The 27,452-nt window shown below is 37.7% G+C and overlaps 1 long non-coding RNA gene across 4 annotated transcripts in view; it reads right to left on the bottom strand.

Moving 5' to 3' along the window:
• Window positions 1-27,452, bottom strand: part of LOC142601777 (uncharacterized) — a 50,402-nt gene that overhangs the window by 3,150 nt on the left and 19,800 nt on the right. Inside the window, exons 4-5 of one of the 4 annotated variants that reach the window (XR_012835397.1) lie at window positions 24,243-25,329; window positions 11,818-12,942 (exon numbers count right to left, since the gene is read on the bottom strand). This is a non-coding gene — a long non-coding RNA (uncharacterized LOC142601777). Of the gene's footprint in view, window positions 1-11,817; window positions 12,943-23,796; window positions 23,998-24,242; window positions 25,330-27,452 lie in introns of those variants that run through there. The other 3 variants (XR_012835396.1, XR_012835398.1, XR_012835399.1) reach the window with 3 other exon arrangements.

Raw genomic sequence — 27,452 nt, 5'->3', positions numbered from 1 at the left:
GAAACACCACCAACAAAAAAAGGAATAAAGTGATGGATTTATTTATTTGTTACTATCCCTACTTTACGGTACAACTTACTCACAGATCTTAAAACTGAATAACATTAGATCATCCACGCTGACACTCGTTGGGCTCTAGTGCTCTACACATACAAACTCTTACTGTAGAATTTAGGGAAAGGAATGAGTGCGGGGCCTGTGAATCTAATTATACATATATAAAAAAAGCAATAGCTTCAGCTGTATGGTAGCAGGCACATAAGAGTGCATAGAAATCATTTAGGGTCAGAAATGAAGTATATCTTAGTGACTGGCAAAGTAAAATGACTTTAAAGACATTTCATCTGATGTCTGGGCTATTTGCTGAGGATATTGGAGAAGGTGGAATAGGAAAGCATTGATGGGAGATAATTCTTTTTCTAAAAAGAAAGAAGAATCCCTTGAAATGTTAAAATTAGTTAAAACATAATGGGAAGGTTTTGATAACAAAAGAGAAAAAAGAGGGAAATAAAACATAAAATCTTGAATGTAAATTAAATAAAATCATTGAGAATGAGGGACATGTGGCAAGAAAGAGGAATATTTCAACTTACTCAGCTAAGTAAATATGATAGTACACTTTGTTTCTGAGTTTTACCGTAGCTCTGGATATGACAGTTTGGTCAAATGACGGTCTTCTGTGGCTGCTGAGATGACTGTTGAGTGATACAGAGGCTTGGAGATGAGATGAAGTTCTTCAAATGACAGCCTGTGAATTACATCTCTGCTGCCTTTTGCTGGTAGAGATGATAGAAAATGGGAAAATATCTTCTCTCACAGGAAAAAACAACACATTTCATGTTAGTGACTTTGGATTTAAGGAACAAGTATTTAAAACTTTGTATATGTCTAGTTTAAGGCATTTATGTAAAATGAGAATTAATGAATAGAAAAAAATGAGAGAGATTACAGACCAGAAAAAGAGGTGCCAATAGATGAAACAATGCAACTGAGGAATGAAAGAAAAAGAAGTGAGAAACTAATAGCGAAAGTAAGAAAAAGAGGAAAACAGAAAAGTTTTTCCTTCCCTTGATTTTTGTCCTTGTCCTTGTTTTGTCCTGCTCTTTTCTTTTCACTTCCTTCTTTTAACTCTCCCTCCTCACAGAAGGTCTTTTTTTTTTTTTTTTCCCTAGTTTGGAACTGAGTAGGATTTATGTTTAAAATGGAATGTCCTTCTACACTCACAGTCAAAAAAGACATTGAAAGAGATCTCTGTATGGCAGAGAAGAGAATGGAGGACTGCTTTTTATGTCATACAATATTGGTTCAATACTGAAAAAGAAAAATTCTCTAAGGCTGTTTAATATGTGTTTCCTGACCCATGGGACTTGTCAAATCCTCAAACAGTTCCACTTTATTAAGAAGTAGTTAGAGCAACTGGAAAGTGCTTTGACCTGTTGGCACATCCTGAAGAGCCTCAGAGATTCTTTTATACTTAAACTCAGCATCGAAACAACATTAAACCATTGAAATTTCTAGCTCTTTTTGTTTGCTATTCTCTTCTCCAAGTCTTAAGAGAAAAAAAATGTTTTATTTGTTCCTATAATTGTTGCCAGCTTTACATATTATTGCATATTTTAGCCTGCTTATTGAGATCAAACTAGGTCAACATCAATCTTTAAAAAAATTGGCTATGTTTTTTGAACTTCAGGCTTTACAGTAAAAGTAATGAAATAAGATGATGATAAATTTGATACAAAAAGGGGAGATCAATCCTAAATATAAATACAAAGCAAATGCAGAACTTCTATTCATACAGCTACTAGTAACTTATTTCAATTTATACACTGTTAAAGCCTGGAGAGGTGAACAGATACCTGGATCTTAAAACCACAAAGAAAGTATAAATCTTTGCTCTCTTATTCCGAAGGACAGCTCAATCATTTCTATTGCATAGTAACAGATGGTGCTAGGAACGTATGAGAGACAGATAAAAGGAGATGTCACAGTTGCTCTAATATACAGTTTAGTCCTCTGTTTACATGGTAGAGAGACAGAAAATGTGCACAGAAACTGTGGATTTGTTTTGTACAGATACATTCAGCAGAGCATTACTTTCAATACCCTCCTAGATGCAGTGGAGCAGAATATGGCTGACTACTGCAGAAATGTTGGCAACCTTAAGAAGCCGGACTGCTGTTGTTATCCAAGGAACTAGGAGCTTCATCCAAAGTTCAGTGGATTCAAAGAACAAGTTTTGGATCAGATCCCATTTCTTAATTCCTCTTTGCTTCCACAAGGTTTTACGCTCATGCACTTCCATTCACTTCAAGTGAAATTACTCCTGACATACCATTATAACTGAAGACATCCAACTCTATAACACTTACATTCTTCCTAATTCTCATATATTGTACTTCGTAATAAAATTAGAAGGCACATAGTGATTTTGAAGTCAGAAGAACCACTGACAATACATGATCTGCCCATTATTTCTTCACCTCATGGTCATAATTGTGTTTATTAGTAATCAAGAGGGGACTTACCATTACTTAAATGTTAGGTACTTACTCCTGATAATCCTCTAATCAATGGGAAGAGCAGAGCATTTCCAGCAGCTAACTCATCCTAACTATTTTAGAAAGGGAGGAATCATTGTCTAGAGTTACCTCCTTCTTTTTACCTAACTGGATGGGGGAACTTAATTTAAATTTTCCACCTGATTTTTAACATGTACCAAGTCAGGGGAAAAAGCTAAGGTCTAAATTTCTTTTAAATCAGCTCTCTGTATTCTGTACTTCCTAAACATAACACTGCATTCAGTTCTTTTGCAAGGAAATATACGTGACAGATGATTGTACCATAATGACAGAGCAGCTCAAATGAGAGACTTGGCTGGTTCTTCTGGGGGACTAAAAGCTATTTGGGAATGGTATACGTGAAATTCTCAGCTATGCTCTGCAGCTTGTAAGTGTTAATTAAGAAAAGCAAAGAACAGACTAAAATCATACGTAAAACCATAGAATGGGTTGAGTTGGAAGGGACCTCAAAGACCATCTAGTTCCAACCCTCCTGCCATGGGCAGGGACACCCTCCACTAGACCAGGTTGCCCAAAGCCCCATCCAACCTGGCCTTGAACACTTCCAGGGAGGGGGCATCCACAGCTTCTCTGGGCAACCACTTCCAGTGCCTCACCACTCTTAACAGTAAAGAATTTCTTCCTAACATCTAATCTAAATCTACCCTATTTTAGCTTAAACCCATTACCCCTTGTCCTATCACTACACTCCCTGATAAACAGTCCCTCTTCAGCTTTCTTGTAGGCCCCCTTCAGGTACTGGAAGGCTGCTATAAGGTCTCCCTGGAGCCTTCTGTTCTCCAGGCTGAACTATCCCAACTCTCTCAGCCTGTCCTCATAGGAGAGGTGCTCCAGCCCTCCGATCAGCTTCGTGGCCCTCCTCTGGACTCGCTCCAACAGCTCCATGTCTTTCTTGTACTGGGGCCCCCAAAGCTGGATGCAGTCCTCCAGGTGGGGTCTCGCAAGAGTGGAGCCGAGGGGCAGAATCACCTCCCTCGATGCTTCTTTTGATGCAGCCCAGGACACGGTTGGCTTTCTGGGCTGCAAGCGCACACTGCCGGCTCATGTTGAGCTTCTCATCAATCAATACCCCCAAGTCCTTCTCCTCGGGGCTGCTTTCAATCCATTCCTCGCCCAGCCCATAGTTGTACTTGGAATTGCGCCAACCCACGTGGCAGGGACCTTGCACTTGGCCTTGTTGAACTTCATGCGGTATGCACAGGCCCACCTCTCCAGCCTGTCAAGGTCCCTCTGGAAGGTACCCCTTCCCTCCAGCATGTCGACCACACCACACAGCTTGGTGTCGTTGGCAAACTTGCTGAGGATGCACTCAATCCTGCTGTCCATGTCGCCGACAAAGATGTTAAACAGCACCAGTCCCAGTACCAACCCCTGAGGAACACCACTCGTCACTTTCTCCACTTGGACATTGAGCCGTTGACCACAACTCTTTGAGTGCAACCATCCAGCCAATTCCTTATCCACCGAGTGGGCCATCCATCGAATCCATGTCTCTCCAATATAGAGACAAGGATGTCATGTGGGACAGTGTCAAATGCTTTGCACAAGTCCAGGTAGATGACATCTATTGCTCTTCCCTTGTCCACCAACGCTGTAACCTCATCATAGAAGGCCACCAAACTTGTCAGGCACCATTTGCCCTTAGTGAAGCCGTGTTGGATGTCACCAATCACCTCCTTATTTTCCATGTGCCTGAGCATAGCGTAATGTGTGCAAATGTAAAGATACTGATACTGGAAAACTCTAAACTTTACAATACTCTGTGTTGTCCTCTATAGGTTGAAAGAAAATTATCAATTGCATTTAGAAAGCAATATTTCTATTCTTCACTTTCTGGCTCTTTTGCTCTCCTTAGCCATTCAGAGCCCTGTTATTTTCACAACACTGGGGACCAGTATGATCTGACAGGCAGTGTCTGCCTATTTCCTATTTCCTGATTTTCTTCCTGGAGACTCAACATTTCAAATACCTGCTTTCTCTTAGGCCCTCCTCCGCCTTAGGATCTAGGTGACTGAATCCTGGTTTGCATGTCAGCTGCTCCTACCTGGCAATGGCTAGTTCCTTTTCTATAATGCCAACTGAAACTGTTTATGATGGTTTTAGGATAAAGGAAGGTTAAAAGGGGAACAACTGCCAGGAGGAGAAGAGATGAAGGTGTTTCAGGAAATTAATGGTTTGGCTTGGAAATTAAAGTTTTGATTTTGCTCAGGAGTATTATTACTGAATTCCTTTGGTGTAAGATCAGGCCTTACTTAAACATTTCTCAGATGGTGGAATACTTACCTAGCCCCAAAACACCAGGGAGAAGGGCATAGCAAAGCTCTGCAAAAGCTTTTGCTCTTAGATTTACATCTCAAGCTGCATGCTTGTTCACGCTTCACAAAGTGGACCCTTGTCAACAAAAATAAATTTGCCATTTCCTATTGGCTCAGCCATAGTGAAAACTAGTGGGTCAGCTTTTCTTTTCTTTTTTTTTTTTTAACTGATCAGCCACCAATATCTAGTTCCGATAGCTGAGTTTCATGCTTTACTCAATGAAGATCGTAGGTTCAGATACTGTGAAATCCCAAGTTGTGTCATAGTAGTACATCAAAGAATAGACCTTATAGAAATCCCTTCAGAATAAGACACTTAGCAGATTTTAACTAGTAAACTTTATAGCAGTTCAAAGCATATGAACGCAGCAGTTATAAAATCATGTCTGAAGTTTGAGTCAACCATTGTTAAATTTTTAGCTGTAGCATATGTCATTCCTTAAGGCATTTCTTGAACCTAGATAAGAATTATATTAAATTGCATTAAAGAGAAATAAAACAGTTAAGAAATTCCACACAGTTGCTTCTATCGTTTTAATTTGGCCACTTACAGATGTAATTTTAATTACAAGATTACTTTCCATTTTCTAAAGTGCTGACAGAACTAGCACTTAGTCTCCTTACCCTGTGCCTTGGTCCATTTGAACGTCATAACCTTCACTGAGCATACCCACCCTGCAGAGCTTCGAGCCACTTTCTGTCCTGCCTAGGTAACAATGTGAAAAAGGACCCTTCTTCCCCATGTATTTCCTGTGCACAGGATCGTTGTGCACAGGAAGGATTGCAGAGAAAATCACAGGGACAGCTTTGCTTGGATATTAACATTAAACCGAACTACGAACAACTAAAGTCAGGCTTCTATAACATGAAATATTAGACACGTTAACAGTTAGAAGTGTCATGAGTCTACCTCTTCTATTATGTGCTTGCATTGCAGTAGTGCAGAGGAGACTCATCCTGATCCATTACTGAATTCTGCTGGTGAAATGAAAACAGTTAAAAAACAGCTCCTGATTCCTAAAAGCTATACTATAAATATTCTAGTCTTTTATTACTATTTAATCTAGATCTTTATGCAGAAATAGACAATTCTTTCAATTTTACAGCTCATCTGTGATTACAGTTTTCACTGTTGAGGTCTAGTTGCTGCTATCGCCATATACATATATGAAGCAGTTGTGATTGCTATCTCAGGGTGGCGCCTGCAGACACCAGTGATCCCCCTCCACTTCAGAAGGCAGACACTGAATGTTGGGAAGCTGCTATCAACACAGCAACACAAGTTCCAGTTACTTTTCTTGTTAGAGTTGTAAATTCAAACCACATTGGCAAAGACAGAACAGACCTACTGCAAGTCACCATTTGCACCTGAGAAGTGTAATGCCTAATTGAAGCCATTTTGCAAGCTGAAATTGAAGTTCACAGCCTTACTTCAGGCTTACAGAGGAGGTTTGCAACGATAGAGCAGTGGTTGTGGCTGCTCCCTGATGGATACAGCTAGGGAAATCCCTTGTGCAGGCCAAGGCGTATGTTTCTCTCATTGCACATGTCCCCATGTGATAACAATAACGCTGATGAGACAGATTGGTAAAATATTAGCTGCTCCCTCTCTCAGCACATTTAACATGCAGTAATGATGTAGTTTGCCAAAAACAAAGGTGAGGCAGAGCAAATGTTGTGTGAATCCTCAGTGGATAGTATCTGCTCCTGCATGTTTATTTCGTTTCCTTTTTTCATGGTGTTTTTACTCAGTGTCATTCTGCCCAGAGATTACAATTTTGACAAACTCTGAATAAGCCAATGGTTGTGTTCTGGGAGACTCAAGCTTTTCTGAATAACACATGCAGTGCAGCTGTAGTTGAAATCTGTTTCATATTTAGTGTAACAAATTATGCAAAGTACACCAAATAAGACCCATTTCAAATTCCAGTGGGCCTTTCTGAAAACATTTTAGAGAAATGTTTTCTTTGCTGTTTCCCTTCTGCTCTCATTAAAAAGGTGAATCACTAAAAGTAATTGTGTAACAAAACAAAATGACAATTGGTTCAGAAAACAGCATGACAGGCCATAGACTTCCCAAAGAAAAGTCTTCTTGTCTTTTATATTAGTGAGAGTTTGACTACATAATCCGGAATGGACACTTGGCTTAGAAACTGCGCATTTCAAGCCAACAAGGAAAGTTTGAAATATTTCTCACCATAAAATATTTTAAACTACACTTCTTAACGTTTCTTCTGTACTGAACATTTCTTTTTATTTACATGGAAAATACCATGTAACATCAACAAGACTGAATTATTTTGATGGCTATTTAAAGAAGCAAATAATTTTAATAGAAGAGATAATTAGAAATATTGGGGGGGGGGGGAGGAAAGGTAAAATAAAAGACTGGAAGTAAATAAATGTCCCTGGTTCAGATCAAAACTCAGCTGGTGGTTACCAAAAGTTAGAGCAATTTATTTTGGTTCCTTGGGGACACAGTTTTGTTGTTTGTTTTGTTTTTTTAACATGACATTAACTTCATATTGTTAACCTCAGATGTTAAAGTCATGTCAGGCCACAGAAATAACAACACTTCAAAAACTAAGAATTTGGAGGCTTTCTATTTGTTGTTTTGGTTTATAGCTTTTCTTTTTTAAAAAAACAAAACAACCTTAAGGTCTAGAAACTTTCTGCTGATGTAATCATATGGCTCCAAAACAGGGGCTTTACAGAGAAGTATCAAATATCATGGCCATGATAAAAATCTCAAGAACAGGGAATACTCCTAATTAGTGGTTGGTGATGGGATGAGGGAAAATTAAATCTGACTAACAGTCTTGTCTTTAGAAGTTATTGAGCCATCCCTGTCCTGGTTGAGGCATAAATGTCTATGGGAAAAATGCTGCTCTATTTGTGTGTCCTGTATCATATTGGTAATTATTTATAAGTGTCTGTGGTGTCAAGATGCAGGCCTCTATGAGGTCATTTGGCTCAGCATCCCTAGCTACTAACTGTCTGACATCATAATACCAATCTTTATTGGTAAGTCTATACAGCCATGTTAGTTTATAGCTCAAGCTAGCATGCAAGATGAAATTCCCCAGCCATCTATAGTGCTCCTATAAGTTGTCTCACACTTTGGCTCAGATCTGGAGCAAGGAAGCATATTTGCCAAACAGAGAAACTCCACGGTGGATTAAGCAGTATAGACACAACGAATAAAAATCTGTGCTTGGCCACAGCTAATGCAGTACAGACACACCTTTTGAGATTGTCTCAGTGACTTGAACCAGCTACTGTCATGTAAAGGCCCACACCCCATCAAATGCTGGAAAAAGCTTGCATCCCAAAACCATCTTGAGATAACTCCTGCTGCCTGTGGTATTCTTCTGCCTTTTTGCCCATGTCACCAGACAAAAAGTCATCAAACAGAAAGAATCCTAAGAAATTTGAACGTACTTGGGCTCGGGGGTAAATAGGAGGGAATTCCTTTCTGATTTCAGCATCAGAAAAAAGAGATAACTGTTCATTCTTGATTTAACTGCATCTTTTGCCTTGTCTTTGTAGCCTATCATGAGCATGATATTCTCCAGAATGTTGTTGCTATTTCTCCATTCCAAGGGAATGGGTGTTTTTAAACTGAGTTAGCATCTTAAGCTAGCTTGTTAGATAAAAATGACAAAAACGTCAACCAAAATACATTGTTAAATCATCTCTTCACAATCATTTCTGTAAGATATCCAAGCCAGGGCATGCCACTATCAAAGAAATGAAATTGTTTACTTAGCACATTTAAATTTATATTCTGCAAAATGTAGCCTACATGGCACTACTTTGGTTATCATTCTTCTTTTCTTTGCGCTTTATGCAGCTGATGCATCTTTTTTGGCAATGTGGTATCACAAAGTTTAATAGTCCTATAATTTTATAGGGTTTTATTGCTGTATTCTTTATCAAATATTGCTATTTCTTGGTAAACCCTAAGAGCTTAAGATTGAATTAAATTATTTCTTTTTTGCTGACATATTGCCTTAGAAACTCAGATGTGATGTCCAGTTTGCTAAGTATTATCTCTAACAATCATCTCAGCACAGCTGCTTTCAAAACTGTTTTTTTAATTGTATTCAGGATAAACCTCTAGCAAATATAAGGATTAAGTATTCTCATGTTACTGGATGGTAAAATCACATTCTCCTGGTAAATATGTGTTTTGCTTGCATTTCTAGCCTTTCAGTCTCCAACACGATATATGTCATAGGTAGTAGCATCACTTTGTATTTGTTGGTAAAAGTGCTGACAGCATGCTTGGTGTTATACAAAACCTTGGCACCAAGTCAGACCTGTGTTGAAGTGTTGTCCATCTCTATGTGTGAGTAAATTTCAAGAAAGTTAGAGAGCTTCGTAAGTGTCACCATTTTCCTCTAGCCAGACCACCATATGCCTTGCTCTGTCTCTGGGTAAATTCTCCCTCTCGCTGACCTAATGGGAAGAGACCATGAGGAGACAAACTGACCATTCTACTCAAACTACAGTATCCTCCCCCACGTTTCTCATCATCATCTAATTTTGTTATGCTTTCCCATAAAGAAAACAAAACAAAACAAATAAACAACTCGTCTGGCAAGAATTACTCTTCACCAAGCAATTGTGGTTGATGGTTCAGTTATCCTCTTGCGGGGGGGGGGGGGGGGGGGGGGGGGATTTTCAAAACATTCAGCACTGAGCTAACCCCAAATCTGTCAAAGTCGGTGTTGGTTTTACCATTGGCTTTAATGTTAGCAAAGTTAGGCTAGTGTTGGCAGTTTTAGTGCCACTCTAATTAATTCCTGTGTATATTTTCTTTATTATTTTTAAGGAATAATGTAAAATTCATGGTACTTCCATTTTCAATGGGGTTTTTCTTATTAATGTGTGACCAACAAAATCAAGTTTCACAGCTAATATTGGGAAGATAACCACCAATTCCTATCCTCTGTTCATTTAGAAAGAACCACTTCTCCTCATATATTTGTAAAAGCTAAGTATTTTCTTCTGACTCCCTCTAGGAAGAAAGCTTTGTTTCCCCATCTGTAAGTTTTAAATGACCTGCACTTTGGGCTGCACTTATTTCTCCTTCTCTGTCCTTCCCATTACTGTCCGTATTCTTCCCTACCCAATACTGGTCTTAGCTATTTATTATTTTCAAATTTTTAATTTTCATGGAGAGTGTAATTTGTTGCAGGTTCCAGTGGCTCAGATCTTATACACACTCTTCAGTTCAGATTTGGTCATATTTGTAACTACCTTGCCATTTAAATTGTTTTGGCTTTGGCTGTGGCCACGTGACTCGGGATACTTTGATATACTGGTACAAAAGTAGTACACAATAGGTACACAACATTTACTAGGGACATACAAAGTACTCGGTTTTAAGATGCCATCAATTTTTACAGCTATTGCTGATTATATTCAGCTTTACATTCAGTTTTATATATTATATTCCGCTTGTATTGTCAGGTTATAGCTATGAGCTTGTTTTTAGTTATGACACTAAGGACATCTCATCTTTCCGTTGATTTCTTTCTTATAGTTGAACTGAGATTTCACTTCACAATCCACCCGTCAGAATTTCCATTATGCCTCCAAAGCCATAATCATTGTCAGATGCTGTATCATTCCTCTTGATCATTTGACATATTCCTCAAATATATATACAGACATGGAGGTAATTAAACTCATGTATCCTTACTATTATTCTTCTCTTGTTTCAGAAAACCCTATCTTCCCCTTTACTTTGCAAGTAACGACCTTTGAGTTAACAGAACTCTATTCAGCTGCTGTGGTTTGAAGTATATTCGATAACATCTTCATGTTTATCAGTGCTCCTCCTACTACAATGAAAATTGTTTCACCCAAACAGACTATTGCCCCATTGAGATGTCTTGAGAATCAAAAACCTGCCTCTTTACCACCATGATGAAAATCACACACTCTGGATGTGTTTTTTCCATTTAGCCAGGGCCCTTTCTCTTTATTCTGAAAGTTTCCTCCAAACTAGTGCCCAAACCATGCTGTTCTGGAGGCTAAAACTTCATAGCATCAAATGATTGAACTCACCCAACTGCAAATGATATTTCTGTGAGGAGAGACAATGGATGGCATAGTCTAACAGTTCTCTGATGACAAAGGTGAAGGTAGTAGAACTGCAACATATTTCTGATTATTTAAACAAGTCAGATCAGAAATTATGTGTAGTATGTGAAATTATCTGTAGTCTGAAATTACATATAGTAGGCAACTCTGAGTAAAACTATAAAAGATCAGGGGCAATATGTTAATTAAATTGTGTAGGTTGCCAAAATCCCCATTTATTATCTAAACGTGAATATAGGAAAAGTCATGTTGTTCAAGAGCAGTTTTTGAACACAAGTCCATCTGGTGATTTGATAAAAGTATTTAGTTTCTCAAGGCAATCTGAGTGTATACTCCCTAGGCGCCACCGTTTATAGCTTAAATATGACTTGCATGTGGATTCAGCATTACAAATAGGAAACAGCAGCCCTTGGACTTGTACTCTAATGTAGTCCTTTCATCACCCAGTTACCCTTAAGCATCTCCTTTCCTATTGTAATTTGGGCTAAATGCAAAGCATTAGTCCCATCAACAAAAACTAATGGTTCTACTTAGAAAAAAAAGAAGTATATTTAAAATAAAGGAGATGATACAGATAGCTTGCTTTTCCTTGTATCAAGGAAGTTAACTGGATACTGGCCTGCAGCCATCCACTTCTGGACATAGGACTATTGAAGCAGCACCATTGTCATGAAGGATCAGCCTACACCTGCACCCTTAAAAGCAGTTTACCAGGAAATGCATCTTACTGACTAGTGCATGCAGCCAAAATCAAGGAACAGCTCTATTTTTCTATTGATGGTTTTACTGAAACAAGTATTACAGTCCTAGTGAATATAAGAAAATATAATTGAAGAAATAGGCAGCAGAGATGCAGCACCAGGAATTTTTACAATTTTTTGTCACTGTGAGAAAAATGTCACTTTAATTTTCTTTCTTGTTTTAGGTTAGTTGATGTGGTAATGGAACTTTATTTTTAGTGCTGATGCTAACAGATCGTTATAAAAACCATACAGAAATTATTAAAATGCCATATTCCAGTAAAGGAAGGCAAAAGTCACATTTTCAACTGTGGTTAAGCAAGGTAATTATAGTAAAGTTAAAAGCAGTACTTTTAACCTCCGCTAGCTGAAGATTTGACACCGTCTCTGCTGTTGGTACCAAGAAGTTTGAAATAGCACAGAATTGTATAAATTCCCCATGCCATCAAAGATGCAATTTGCATAAAAAAAGAATCTGCACTTTAAACATGGGAGAAATATTTGGACAAGCTGCAACTACAAAATTCAAAATGCTGGTTTGTTCAGGAAAGCAGCACTAAATCCTTGCATCTTCACTCAGGAGAAAAAGTTTCTTCGTGGAACCCATATTGAGGTCAAGCAGAAGGGTAAAAAACTCAATGCAACATTTTTAGTTGTTAAGCATATTCACTACAGTGGAGAAATTAGTGAATTGTGGTCCAGATCTTGCCTCAACAGTCCAACAATTTCTGACACTGGAAGTCAGCCAAATCTAAGCTTTGCCATAGCTGCAGTTTGGCAAAGGTAGCTGCAAGAACCGTAGTGCATAAAACTGAACTATCAGTCTTTCAGATAGTAAATTCTTTTGTGAACTGGACAATGTCCTCCGTATAGTGTGCAGCTCCGAGCACAGCAAGGGATGTTAGCAAACAGTTTCTCATCCTCATTTTCCAGGGAAAGGTTTGCCTCAACCCCCCTATTGACTTACCCTCTCTCCCCCCAGCAGCCTGACAGAATCTACTTCCGTTAGCCTCTTTGTTTCACAAAGGACACATGCTTTTGTTTGCTTCATGCTTCTTATCCCTGCACAATGATTCTCCTTTTTTCAGATCTCTCTCCAAAGCCCTCAGCTTCCAGTTAGGCACCCAGTGCTAAGCACTTCAGTCTTTGTTCCAGTCTTTCCATTTTAGTTTGCTGTAAATGGGCAAGTTTCACCTGTAACAATAAGCATATTTGTGACCTTTCAATCTTGCAGTAATTCTTGTCATCTCGCCCTTTTTCCAAACACTTGCACCTTCTTTTAATAGTTACTGTTTTAGTTAATTGGGCTATGGCCTTTTTTTAAACTGCCTGTTAAGCTCTGTAGTCACCTGAGGCACTGGATACATAAATAATAATTAGTGAAAAACAATGAGATTGAAGCTCCCATTAAATTGTTTCATGGTAAATTTCACCTAGTGAACTCACATCCGGCAACAGGAAAATCAGATACCTTGTAAGGAGAATTAAAGCAGGTTTTGAGGTAATTAATACACAGATACACAGTTAAGAAATCTGGAGGACCTGGCAAATACCAGCTAGGGGTCTTTGATTAATGGATATATTTAAGTAATTTAAAATGAGGAAGCATTTGCTAGATTCCAAATAGTTATGGAAAATAAAAGATGAACACTTGCAATCAGTTCCATTTAGCAGGTGAGAGGGAGAACCTATTAGTCCATAAGGCCATTTGGAACTCTCACAGGACAAGGCACATTTTTATTAACAATATTCCAAGAAGCTCCTAAATGCATATATTCATGATGTTCAGAAAGAAGTCATTCAGTGACAAATGTCAAGAGGAATGTTAACTATTCCAGTCCCTCCAAATTCTGTTTTAACTGTTCATATTTTGGGGGGAATGCAATGTAGTTCTAGATCTTATTTCAATCATTCCTTTTCTACTGTGATCTCTAACCTCTAATATCTCTGTGAGGTATAGTACAGTCATTGTCCTAACTTTAGGTATGGAAAATGGCTACACAGAGAGTCACCTCTGGACTTAGGCATCACGATGACACGTAATGCTGTACCTAACCTTTGCTACCTATGGCAACCCACAGACATTGAAGTGTTTCAAACCCACAGATCGAAGTGTTTCAATCCTGTTTACATTCCATTGGGAGATTTGGGAGGCCAAGAACATGGTCTGGTTTGGATATTCATTCAGAGACAGGAAACCTGTTGACTACCTTCTAAAAAGAAACTTTATTCTCCCAGTGAATGACCTTCTTAGGTGGTTACACAGAGCCTTGAGAAGGGGATGAGATGGCTATATATGTGTCTTCTGTTTGACTGTTTCTGTTGCTGATATTGTTCCTATTTGTTTGGCATAATTAAAATGTCATTGAGCCAGAAAGAGATGACAACAAACAGAGAAAGCATATATAAAGAAAAAGACAACATAACCTTGTAGGTAAGAAATGTACTGTGATGGGGAAGGTGTGCACCCACATAATCTTACTATTAATTCTGAATCCAAAAAATATCTTCAGTAATCATTTGCAGAACTGAAACTTTGGTTCTGTCTCCTCAACTGAGTACCCTAACTCAGAAGGTTATTTAATTATACTCCAACTTTCTGCTGCTTTATCCATATCAATCAGCAATTTTAAAAGATGCACAGCAGGGCTCCATCTCAGTCTAAAACTTTGCAATTCAAGTACTCAGGTAGCAGAAACCAAAGGCTCTTATTGTTCCATAAAGAAAAGGAAATCAAATTTAACACACCCGTGTCACCACTAACCTTTGAGTTGTGGTTCCTGCTGAGTGCTGTGGGTTTCAGTGATGACATCATTACAAGATTCAGTACAGAAACAAGAAGCTAAGTTTTCCCAAAGTTGTGTTGGCTCCATAGAGAGCCTGTTCAGGAAAATATGCATTGCTTCACCAGAAGTGAGAGATTCTGAGGAAGCAACACAGTGCAAAGACATGTTAGTGTCTTTGGAGAATTAGTGGAGTTCAGCCAGTACGCTTGGGTTTTGCCAGAGTTGGAAGGGAAGGTGGCAATGTGAGGACTCAACAGACACTAGCAGGCTGGTGCAACAGGAACAAGAGTGAAGAGGCAGCACATGAAGACCTCATCCAGGGAAGAGGAAGATGAGGTCATGAGAGTCTAAGAGAATGGGAGGAGGAAGCCAGGGGCAGGATTACCTAAACCACCAATTTTATTAAATGAATATCATCTACCAAAATCTCAGAAACTACTGAATTAGATAAAAATGAGAGAAACCTACCTTCTCCCACTATCCATTACAATTGGCCTTATGAATTAAGTCCTGCCAACAGGATGGATGCTCCAGCTAAAGAATTGTACCACACTTGGGCAGTCCTGGGCACTACCAGGACCATGATGTCTAGTGAGCTTTCAAATTCCTTTTTTTTTTTCATTTAAATTTATCTGCAGTGTTTTTAGTTAATTTACATTAGTCAGATTCTTCTTGTAACACGTAAAACTTCACCAAGACATGAAAAGCCATCCGCAATCAAAAGAAGGCACAATTACCCAGTGTTCTAGAAAAGTACTCATAAAAGACTTTCCTAGATGTCAGTGGCAGTTTTTATGAACCTTTAAAAGTTTAAATTTGCTCTTGGTATATGCATTTTCAGAATATGGCTTTGAGACTAAGAAATACATGTATAAGTAACAGCATGTGTGAGTGTGTCTCTGTGTGTATGCATGTGCCTGTATAACATACTTGCACTTAGAAGTGAAAAGGTGTTGCAATGGTTGCACAAAAAAAATGCTTTAATTTTACCTATGATACTCCTATGGGGATAAAACTCTGGTCTGTAAAGATAACCTGTAAACATGTTTTTCCTACTTGTTCTTTTTTGGTTTGGTCTTCTACTTCTTACTGAGAGAAATGGTGAGAACGGAGGCAATAGACATCGGTGATCCCATAAAACGTGTTCAATTTATTAATAAGATTTTAGAAAAAGATGAGACCCAGCAGCCTGTAGGCATGAGTAAGTTCTACAACAGTCTGGTTACCAATCATTCTAAGAGCCAGCTAACAGCTGTCTGACCATTGGATATGGCTATTTGCATGGCTAACAATTGGATGTCTATCTACTATGTGAATGGCTTGCAACAAGCTGTTTGTTTGGAGACTATTCATAATGGCACAGTCAAAAGTCTCCTGAAAGGCATACTCGTTTCCATTTCTGTTCTTTACCCTTCTAAAATTGGCAATTTATTACATCAAAAAATAGCAGTCAACCCAGAAAAGGACAAAATTGACACAGTTCCCTTTTGATCTTTCAGTTTTGAATAGGCACCCACCAATGAACTTCCCAATGAATATTCATTGGATGCAAAAGAAGTACCCAGCATTTTTTTAAACAGAGAATTTACTCTAAATATTTAATAAAAGGGATAACTGCTGATACTTTATATAGCACAGATGCATTTTCAAATATCTTTAGAAAAGAGATTTAATCACCTTGCATGCATTTCCTATATTATTCCCTTTCATTTTATATATATACACTTTTCCTGTATTTGCCCATATTTCTGCCCTTATGGCAGGTTATTCCTTACCTCTTCTTTGCACGGTTTCTTTTACCTTTCTTTAAAGCAACTGATGTTGTTGCTTTTGACATAAGCAGTTTATACCATCAGTTTCATCCAATATGCCAAATGCTGTCTTCCTTTGCAATCTATAGAATGATTGAAGGAATTTACAGTGCAGAACAGGGAAACTATCTGAAGTTTCCTTTTACTGCAAAAAGATAATGGGCCAAAATACACTTTGTATATGTCAAATTCCATTCATTGAAACTTCAATTTCAAGGCAGTAATTCCAGATTTTCACCAGCGTAAACAAATGTGGAGGTTGGTCCAACACTTTCAGTAAAGGTTCTATTGATTTGCTACAAATTACTACAAAATAAAAATGAAATAATTGTAAGGTATGCAAACTCAGCAGAAGGCCTTTTTTCACTCTATGGATGGATAGATGGATAATATGATTTCATATATGAGACATACATTACATTTTTGTCGGTGATGTTCTTTCTGTTAAACCTAAGAAGATAAAAGCTAAATTAGAGCCCTTAAGGGCAGAGCCTGCTGTCTTTACCTAAGATATTTCATAGGTCCCCAAGAGATAAGATATATGAATTAATATAGTTAATATATTAATTTTACATCTGCTGTAATTTCATAACATATTATAGTGTCATGCTCTACATTAAAGTATTCAAATGTTCCCATATCAAAGCCATTTGAAAGTACCGTTTAGGAAAATTGGCATGCTCTCCAATATTTAGTTGCTTCTCCACTGAATAAAAGACCAGTCTTTTCCTTGGGATGTCAGCTTGCTACCTCAGACATCCTAAATAGAAACTTGCCATGACTTTGAAAACGTACAAAATTCAGTCCCAGTGCATGACTTCAGCAGGAGCCACTTTTGGGAATCTGCAGATTGGAGTTAACTGCAAATAGGACCAGACGCTTTTGCACATGTCTCTTCAACTCACATTGAAGCTGCAATTTACAATGCAGCAGTTTACAACTGGTAAGATACAATGCTACTTAAGATTGCCGTTGATAGGATATTAAAATGTTTAGCAATGAGATTTATAACATAGAAATCAAATTAATTATAACCTCTGGAAATATATAAACAAATGCAGGTTCAGAAATGCTGAGGGAAGTTCATTTTGCTCTCCTTTTTTAACTAGTGAGTTCTTCCCATTCTGCCACATTTTGTCTACAGTCATGCTTTTCCATTCACTGATTAGATTACCATGCTGCTTGCTAAACATATTATGCTCCTGAAAGTCACTCAGAAGCTCCAGCTGGTGCAGATGCAGTGACTCGCTTCTTTAGTCAAACTGGTCAGAAGAATCACACTGCACCAGTACATTAGTTACTGCTTCCCTTCAGAGTGCAAATCAGCATGCTTTTTTCACTTTGAGAGCCTTACATGATCTGAGACTTAACTACCTGAGATACACTTTCTCTCCTCATGCACTGCTGCGAGTCTTTTGAGAATAGCTGAGATCAAGTGATTTAGTAGCATTTTAGCTGCAGATGAGAACATCAAATTCTCACCAGACTTCTCAGTTCTGGAGTTTTCATCCCCAAATTCCGAGAGTGGCTGGGACTGCATCTTCTGCATGCAGAAATTGTACCACTTTGATTAATTAGATCTCCTTACTTTGATTATACTATCCTAGTGATAGGTATGTAGCTATATAAGAATTAAGATTCTACTTTTACTATATTACTCTTCTGCTCAAAACATTAAAAATAGGATTCATCTCCACTAATGTATTTATAACATGAACTTCTCCAGCTGAACAAATCATCTAGCCTTCCTTCAGAGTCAGTGAGGACAACTAGAAAGAAAATTATTCTTGCTAGTCTAAGAATCAGATCTACAGGGATCAAAGAGTGGGAAGCAGTGATTAAGTCTATATTGTGTAAGTCAGAACCACAGCAGTGACCAACCAATTAATTCTGAGTGTTCAGGTTTGTCTACAGAGCACAGCGCAGCAATAATTTAAAGCAGACATTAAAGCCCAGAAACAGCAGAGCCACAGTATCACAATTCTATGGTTGACTTACTATAACTGTCTCTCAGAAGATTCAATGCCATCTTAACACAGCTACAATTTTTGACTCTATCATCAGCTAGAGTTAGCTCAGATAGGTCTGCAACAGAATATGGTGCAGACATACCCCTTCGCATTCACTGATCGGCAAGTTATACTTGCATTGAAATAGCTGTATCAGCTCTACTAAGATCAAGCATTTTCAACTGGTACCAGTGCATCAATGTCAAGGGTTATATATGTTTAAAATTGGACCTCAAATTGTCATAGCTACACTAGAAAGCTATATGGGTAGACCAGGTCCCCCCCTGTTGACCTTCAGGGCACAGTGCAAAGCCCATCTCTTTATTCAGGCTTTCTTCCAGTGTAAATAGCTTTTTTTTTTTTTTTTTTTTTTTTTTTTGATTGCTCAGCTGGAGCTTTAAGGACATTATTCTTGTGTCTTTGTTGTATTATATCATAGGTAATTGAAAACTTAAGTAGTTTAATCTTCAGGGAGGCAACAGTTGGCAACGTATCAAATTTTATTGAATGGTTTTAATGTGGGGTGCACTGTGAGGCCAAGGGCAAGGCAGAGAGTTTCAGCTTTATTGAATCAAATTTGGAGACTATGTATTTGGTCTCCACTTATACTCTATTCATGTAGAACATCAAAGACCTTTTAACCATCCAAAATTTGGAATTTTATCTCTTACTGCTCAGGCTGACTTGTACTGTTTACATGTTCCCTGGTGGATGTAAAGTTCCCTAAAGCAAGTATGCGTGCCACTGTTATGGCTATGGGACTTATAGATCATGGCTACTAGCAATGATCTCTCTGCTGAAATACTCCACTGAATCGCATTTTCTTTCACTAATTAAATAAGACCTACTAAGTCAATGCTTGAGCATATGTAGCCTCAAACCTGCAGTCTATATTCTAGCAGCGCTCTGAAAACCAGCAATGGGTAGGTAGATTTTGCTTGAGTTTGGTTTGAGATCAGTGATAGAGTAAACGTAGCTCAGACCACCCCAGTGTGAACTACCCACTGTTACATATCTTAGCTACAACTTTGAGGAAATGCTATTAGTAACAGGAATGTCCTCTAGTCTGTGTCCTGAAAAATTGCCTTTCTTATAGCTACAAGGCTGGCTTAAGGTGAACAGAGGTGATCTCTGTTCAGTTTGGAGTGAACAAAATGCAGGGACAAAGACTTTTAGTAGGTCACTTAGTAAGAGGTCTTGAAATTCAGACTAAAAAAAATGCAGAGTCAGAAACAGGAGAGAATGGTGTGGCCAAATTTGGAAAACATAGATTTTAAGTCCTGGATGGGTTTATGGTTGGCTCACTAGAATGATTGCCAAATTCTTTTTCATTACATGGAAAATAAAATTTTAAAATGGCACTGTATGAAAAATTACATGGAAAAGAAGATTTTCCTTCTTGGATTACACTATAGAAATGAAAATGGTTTCTTCTCTTGTTGAAAGAAATCTGGTATGTGACTTTCCATTAGCAGGCAAAAGTTTTTGAAATTATGTATCCAGTAAAGTGAGTTAAAATGGATTCTGTACCATAAAATAGTCATCATTCTATTCTCTATATAAATCATTTTGGTTTGCTTACATAGTCAGTAATGGTCCATCTTCCCAATCTAAACTGCCTTTCTGATGTCTCCTCCTAGCTCTCCAAGATATGTTCATACCTCCAGATCACCTTTAAGCCTAATTACTATAGGGCTTCTTTACTTCCATAACCTCTTAGACGCAACTGTCTATCTACACTGGTAATTTCTCATCCAAGGTCTTAGGTAACATCTGGATTATTTTTACTGTAACAAATGCAGTTTTATCCCATACATTTCAACACAAAAAGTTCCTGTTTGTCACTTTGATCATGTTACGTCTCCGATGGCATCTCTCAGTTGGTTCCCATTTCTCTAACAGATCCAAGATAGGTTCCTTATCTCAGTTACAAAGGCCTTCATGACATACTGCATAATTAATATAATTTCTATGCAGTATCCAGAGGTCACTTACCACCTCTTGTCATGTAAGTTGACTTTGCACATGTCCCAAATAAGCACTTTAATGCTTTTTCCCTTGCTAAGGAGAAATTTTCTGTAAACATATTCAAAATTTTCTCTATCTACTTTCAAGCCTGACCCGAAAGTCATCCTGCTGAGCTTCCTGTCATGCCCCAGAGCATTGCTTACCGCAGTTAACAAGAAGTAAGATCTAATATGAAGGGGTTGCTCTTCTACAGCCTGCATTGTTTCCCTTTGGGGCACAAGTCATTATTTATGACTATCATGCCATGAGAGTGGAACAGACAGCAACCAAAAGAATTTTGAAAAAAAGTCTGTAGCAAATTAATTGATTGCTGTATGGTAACTCAAGGTGCTCAGAAAAATGTGAACTCTTTCCTTCCTTGTGGAAGGGGGCACTGTAGCTATGAGAATGCAGACAATTTAGTAAGACTATCCATGGAGAAGTAACTGGAAGATGAGGGTCTAGAGGCAGCATCTCAAGCAATCACAAATTAAGCACTGTAAGGTTTGTAAGTTAAAAACATATTTAAACTTCACCCAGAAATTAGTGTTGAGTGTTGCCTTAAATACAGTTTGCTACAAGGGAAAAATAAATGACCTGTATTGCTCTCTGAGAAGTCTTGTGCCCACAAAACCCTTGAACTCCATTAAATAAAATGTAGCATTTTGGACCATGATGACTGTAAGAATTAACTTCAATAATTACAAAAAGATCTAATGCAAATAAAACCAGATGTTTTGATATATAGACATGCTTTAGAAATCCACAATAAATCTCAGTCTCTTCCCTGCTATGAAAAAGAAAAATACTGTGTCACAGAACTGAAGCATAAAGTGAAGAATTTCTTTGAGAAACTATGTTTAAAATACCTGTAATTTACTAGACATAAATAAATAGATGAACAAACAAACTTTTGGTGCAGAACTTGGTAATTCTACCCAGTATTTCCAAATGTCAAAATGCAAGCCATGGCCAGTCTTCCCCTTAGATCAAACAGAACAGGCAAGCCCCTTTTTCCTGATGCAAGCAACAATTTAGTGACAGTATTAAAAGACTGTGCCCCATGGAGAGTGTAATTTGAGATACTAAGATCACAATAAAACATTATACAACTTGTGTTAAAATGTCTGAAATTACTAAAATAGTTGAAAAGGTAGTTGAGAAACCACTGAACAAGTCCCCGAAGAATCAAATCCTCCATCTCTTATTTTTTCTAAAAATCAAAATTATATAGAAGTAAAAAAAAAAAAAAAAATCCTTTACAAAACTTCCCAGTGTTGTATGAATGAAAAAATGCACCAGCCTTGTATGAATGAAATGAAATGTCTTCTCATATCAAAACTGTTAGATTCACATACCATATATTGATCATCATAGCACTCTGCACCAAATCGAGAATAGTGAAACTAATCTGAATAGATTTTCCAATAAGCCTTGAAAACACACCGATTAGGTTATCAAGCTCATTCCCATTTATGAGCAGAAGCACCAGCAGAACTGAAAAAATTGCTGTAAGATTTAAATAATAGTAATTAAAAAAAAGAGGAGTCCTTTTACATTCTTCTGGCAGCTATCCTTGGGGTGTGCTGCAACTCCCAAGATCCCACTAGCTTCCATGGGAACCCTTTGTACACATCTTGAGGCAGAACATTACAAATAATGGTCATAGACCTCCTCACTCCAGCACTGTGCAGACATTGGCATTATGTAGACATCTTACAACTTACTAACCAGCCTCCACTAACTTGGTTGTGTGTTGTCCATTGGTATCTTAGTGAAGATATAAAGTCATTGGCGGTGTATTCATAGTTTTGGGAGCAAGACTAAGAGCAAATCTGCTTCAGCTTGTACTTTGATAGGAGAAGCCTTCTCAGTCTCATGCTACTACTTAAGACTTATCTGAGGTTTCTGTATTTCCTCCCAGCATGTCCTCATGCATGAAACTGGTGCAGGGGCTGTGATACCACCTTTAGCTGTCAGAGGATTCTCTACAAATTGAAATTTCCTGCCGGTATGTAATTCAGCAATAGAAATATTTTGCATAAACAACATAATATAAAGACATCCTAGCTAAGTTCAAGATTGAGCCCTATGAGTCTGGCAGAATTCAGTTGTTCTGACAAACTTGGTGTCACGTTGCAATTGCCACTGTGTATACACTGGATATAATTCAAAAGAATATTTAAACAATGGCAGTTTAGCTGATAGAAAGTACTATAATTACTCTTTAATGCACTAATTACACTGTATGATTATTCTTTTTTATATTTGTAATTTACTTACCAATAAGGTCTATAATTAGAATGTTTACTCTGAAATAAATGTTACAATGAATGCAGTCAGATTTAAAAATACATGTTAAATATGAAAGTGAAAGTGCAGTAATGTATTTACATGTTCAGTATATAAATTGGAGAATTAGCCACAGTTACTCAAAAAACACAGCACAATGTAGTAATATTCTAAATATAGTGTAACTATGGTGGTGTTTATTTATGTATTATAAACAATATTTTCTCATGGTCTGTTCTATGACAAAAAAGTCAAAAGTGTGTGGCCCAAACTCTTCTCACTTTTCATTCATTAATTCTTTTTGTCCAGTTCCTCTTGGAAGCTCTCCAGTATTTAGCTATGACAGTGAAAAACAGTGATGTCACAATATCAAGTTGTCAGAACACAAAACGTACCAGATTGAAATTGCCTTCATAATCCACGCTGAACAATTCATATCATATAAGAAGATGCTTTACTTGAAATATTATCAAATTAAGCATTTTGTCATTAAGCTCTTCTTTTGTTATGCTCTTCACAAATGAGAGTGAAATGAGATCTTGGTTTTAGACTTGTCCCTAGGCAAGTATAGGCATCCCCTCACTTTGATATGTGAATATTTTTTATCTTTGATTTATTTATCTTATTAAAAGTTTCCGTGGTAATGATAAATTAGTTCCCATTCATAGGTGAGAACTGAGACACAAATAATAATGAAAATAATGAAAACATGAGACAAGTCTTATTCTCAACTTCTAACTTAACTTCTGCATGTATTAATAGACCTAACATTTCTAAGAAAATTATGCACTACAGGCTTGTTGCCCCATGTACCAACTGCACTTCAATGTTTCGGATGAGATGTGTGAAATAATAAAACCTCATGCATCCTCTTATCTGAATGTCTAGCTTAACAGCAGTTAATTACGGTATGTATTTGCTTTTCCATTCTTCATTTTGAAAATTATCTGTTCTGGTTCTCACTTTTTCTCACTCTTCCCTTTATCTTTTATGCTGGTTTTTTGGAGATGGAAAAATCTGAATACAAGCCACCTTAATGTCATTCTTGAAAGTACCATATTCTGCTATAGCTCCAAGAATAATGTCATGGCATTGTAATTTGGCAGACTTAGGCAAGCAAATGCTCTTCAAACTTCTGATTACCAGAAATAGCTGTTACCATTATCTTATAAAAATATTCATGAAATATTTTTATGTCTGTGCCTCGGTGATTTCTACTTCTCCATGACTGTTTCTTAAGTCTTTTGGAGTGATATCACAAATTCACCATCCATAAGGAGTTAGCTGAGCAGTGAGTGCCTTACCTCTGATGCCATAGCTGTACCACCTGACACTGAGCTTTACCTAAAGTAACAGCAAAAGGAATCAGGTCAGTAGTGGTGGAGCGGATAAAGATAAATCCACTTCAGTGCCAAAGTTCCACCATTCGTCGATGCTTCCTAGCCAATAACTTGTTTAAATTGTCACCAAATTGTTTTTGTTTGATTGGAATATCAGAATCTAACATTTTTCAGCATGTCTGAAGGATAAAGCAAGCTGAAATGTTAGATGGGAGATCAGTTTTACTCACTGTATAAAGTAATACTCACCATACATGACTAGAGTAGACAAGGCTTGGTAATTCATGGCCATCAGATTGATGAGGAGAATTTTATTGAATTACTGAAGCTTCACAGCAATGACAATGAGACCCTGGGAAGCTAGCTGAAGAGAAAACAAGATTACACAAGTCCAACAATTCAGAATGAAATCATCAGTCTAATGAGCCGTGAAGTTATCCACACTATTGTAAAGGAAATTAATTGTGGTTCACAATACCACTCTGTCATAGCTGATAGAACTCAGGATTACATAGATATAGCATGCAGGAGAAAAGTGTCCATCTTCACCACATTGACCCTGGCAGGCAAACTAACAAAAACTCGGTTATAATTTTCTAGACACCAAACAATTCCATGGACTTCATTGGAAAAAATGCTTACTGACATTGAGTTACTTGTTGGTAACGCACAATACTGATGAATAAATCAAGAACATTCTCGAGATAATGTCCTTAAGTGCATATACTTTTAAGTGTATGTACATTTTGAAATGAGATGGGATTCATAGATCATCTAGTCTGCCCCTCCTTCATAAAAGGACAGTTTCAATGGAATCTAGTACCCAGCCATATGAGATACTAAAAGGAAATTGAAACTGGAGGTATAAAAACTAAGGCCAGCAGTCTCTCGATGGGAGAATGCAACGGTAAATGTGCTTGTTTTAATGTCCCACACTCATAAAACTCCTGATGAGTCTAAAATAAAAGTTTGTAAGAGATCCAAAGCATGACACTAAGCAGAGTATGTCAAGTAAATTTTGTCAAAGAAAATTTAATGAGGCAAAGAACTGATTCAACTGTGTCTATTATTAAATAAGCAGAAGAAATTGTCTAAACATTAGACTTGGATCCAACAGCACCTCCACAGCCCAAAGCTTCCTCTGCTATTGTGCTGTTAGAGGAGACAGCAACTTTATATAATCAAAGGAAAAGAATTTTTCAGACTGCAGTACTTCAAAGAAAAGTGTGTTTTGTCCAGCTGAAGACCTCGTTCCTGTGGGCTGATCTGAATGAATATCCACAGTTGGAAGGAATGTTTCGTGTTGATGTGAATGAGGAATTTGCTGGCTGTGAACCTGAGGGGAAAAAAAGTCACGATTAAGAAATATCCCCCACTCAGAATCTGACCATATGAAATATAACTAGAGACATTTTGCACACTAGAACAACTCCTGTTGGGAGCGTGCAGTCTGGTAACTGTCTCAGCACAGCTGCAGTCCCTTCAGTGTGACAACTTCACCATCAACTGCCACAGAGAGGCTGTGACTGCAGAGCTCCACAGTTGAAGCCACCTCCAGACTAGACTGAGGACAGATTAATTTATTTTCCTTTTCTACCAACTTTGCCTGCAGTGTTTGTTATTATACTTACCAGCCCAAAGATTCACAGCACATGCTGTTTCCCCAAACGTCTGCTTTGTTAGGAACTGTCTAGCTTTGAATGCTCTGCAAGCATCATATCATCATTTCGGGTCGTATCAGGGGAAAGCATGCTTTATCAGTGCCTTTACCTTTTATACAAAGCTGTGCATTTACCCAGAAGAACACAGTTTTAGGCAATATGCTTAACATATACATCTTAGAAAAAGGAGTAAAAGGAGGTTCTCAGGCGACCCTTGCTAAAATTTCACTAGTGTATTGAAAAATTTCTTTGGCTGCTGTAGCTGGTTCCCTGTCACTACTGGTGAATCATCCTTGCCAGATGTGACACTCCTGTAGCTCATAAAAATACAACAAAAGAGAAAAATTAGTAACTTTGGAAAGGTGTTGGACCACAATCTAATCATGCCTTTTCACTCAAAAAGCTCAAGGCAGAGGGGAAACAAAGTGTTAGTGCCATGAGCTACCTTAAGCTCAGGAGAATTAATTCAGAGGTAGAAATAGCTATCAAATACATAGAGAAACTGCTGTTAAAATTCATCAATTTGTTAAGCAGGTGATGGATTCGATAGACTTTCCAAGTACAGCTATCAGTTGAAAACCTGAACTTTCAAGAAAATTGTGCAAGTGGTTAAAGCGGTGAGATTAGTGTAAGAAACCATCAGCTCACTTGAAAACTAACATATTCTGGCCTACTATGTGACCTCAGCTTTTCATTTTACAAGGTCTTTATTTAAGGGAAAATATTTGAACCTGTAAGAATGTTCTGACCTTCGTGTATCAGTCAAAAATTGTATTTGATGAGGGGAGTAGAAGACAGTTGCCAACTTGAGATGCTTCATTCAAAGTATAAAAATATACATGGAGAGATAAAGAGTTTCAGAAGCATTTTCTGGATAATTTCTGTCTTATAATTTCTTTGGGTCTAAGAAGCATTACTTTGAAAACTTACTTTATGCATTGGAGAGATTTTAGCCTGTTTTTGTCTTAAGTAACATGTACAGAGATATCCATGCATCTTGCTGCATCACAGTTTATCCATTAAGTGAGGAAATAGAACATTTTGAGGTTTTTGGATACTTTCAGAAAAACTGATGTTGCAGGATAGTAACTGTAGTGAATTAAGTCCAGCATCTTGATTCTAACAGCAATCGATGCTAAGGAAAAGCTATATTTATGATCATATACCACTGTGGATTTTAGAGCAAAAATCTTACATCCTAAGGCTGTTTCCTTTGCCTGCTTTTGCTCTAGTGAGGTAGAAATGAGTGCATGATGGTTAATTTCCACATTCCATTGCAATATACTTGACTAATTTTGAAGTGAGATTCCTCAGTGTAGTCTGTTCACCTGTTTATTACTCATCTTCCATTTTCATGCCTGACCAGTTCCTTACAAGCACTCGTACTGCCAATTTCATTGCCAGTCACATCTTGCGACGTATTGCAGCTCTTGAACAAACCTGTTCATCCGTACCTGCATCTGAAGGGTATATAAACCTGCAAAAGAAAGCCACTGCATTGTTGCTAAGAGCGCATTCTTCACAGCACTGTGACCAGCCAAAGTTTGCAAGAAACCAGTGCAGAAAGCAAAACTAAATGAGTCAGGAACATGAATTTCTTGTACATTCAGTACATACATATCTCCTTCCATAGCCAGTTCTTCAGATGACGTGTAGGTTGTTTGTATAGGTGTAGTGCTTTCTGCTCTCCAGTAACCAAATACATTTGTTAAGTAAGGTCATTTAAAAGTAAGGAGCTCCACGAAATAGCAAACTGCCCAACTGCAGGTCAGTGCACAATCTGCTCTTGTCCTGTATC

The sequence above is a fragment of the Balearica regulorum genome, chromosome 4, assembly GCF_011004875.1.
Source record: "Balearica regulorum gibbericeps isolate bBalReg1 chromosome 4, bBalReg1.pri, whole genome shotgun sequence".
NCBI classification, from domain to species: domain Eukaryota; kingdom Metazoa; phylum Chordata; class Aves; order Gruiformes; family Gruidae; genus Balearica; species Balearica regulorum.
The sequence above is the reverse complement of the archived record's forward strand: the minus strand, read 5'-3'. Positions and strand labels throughout refer to the sequence as shown.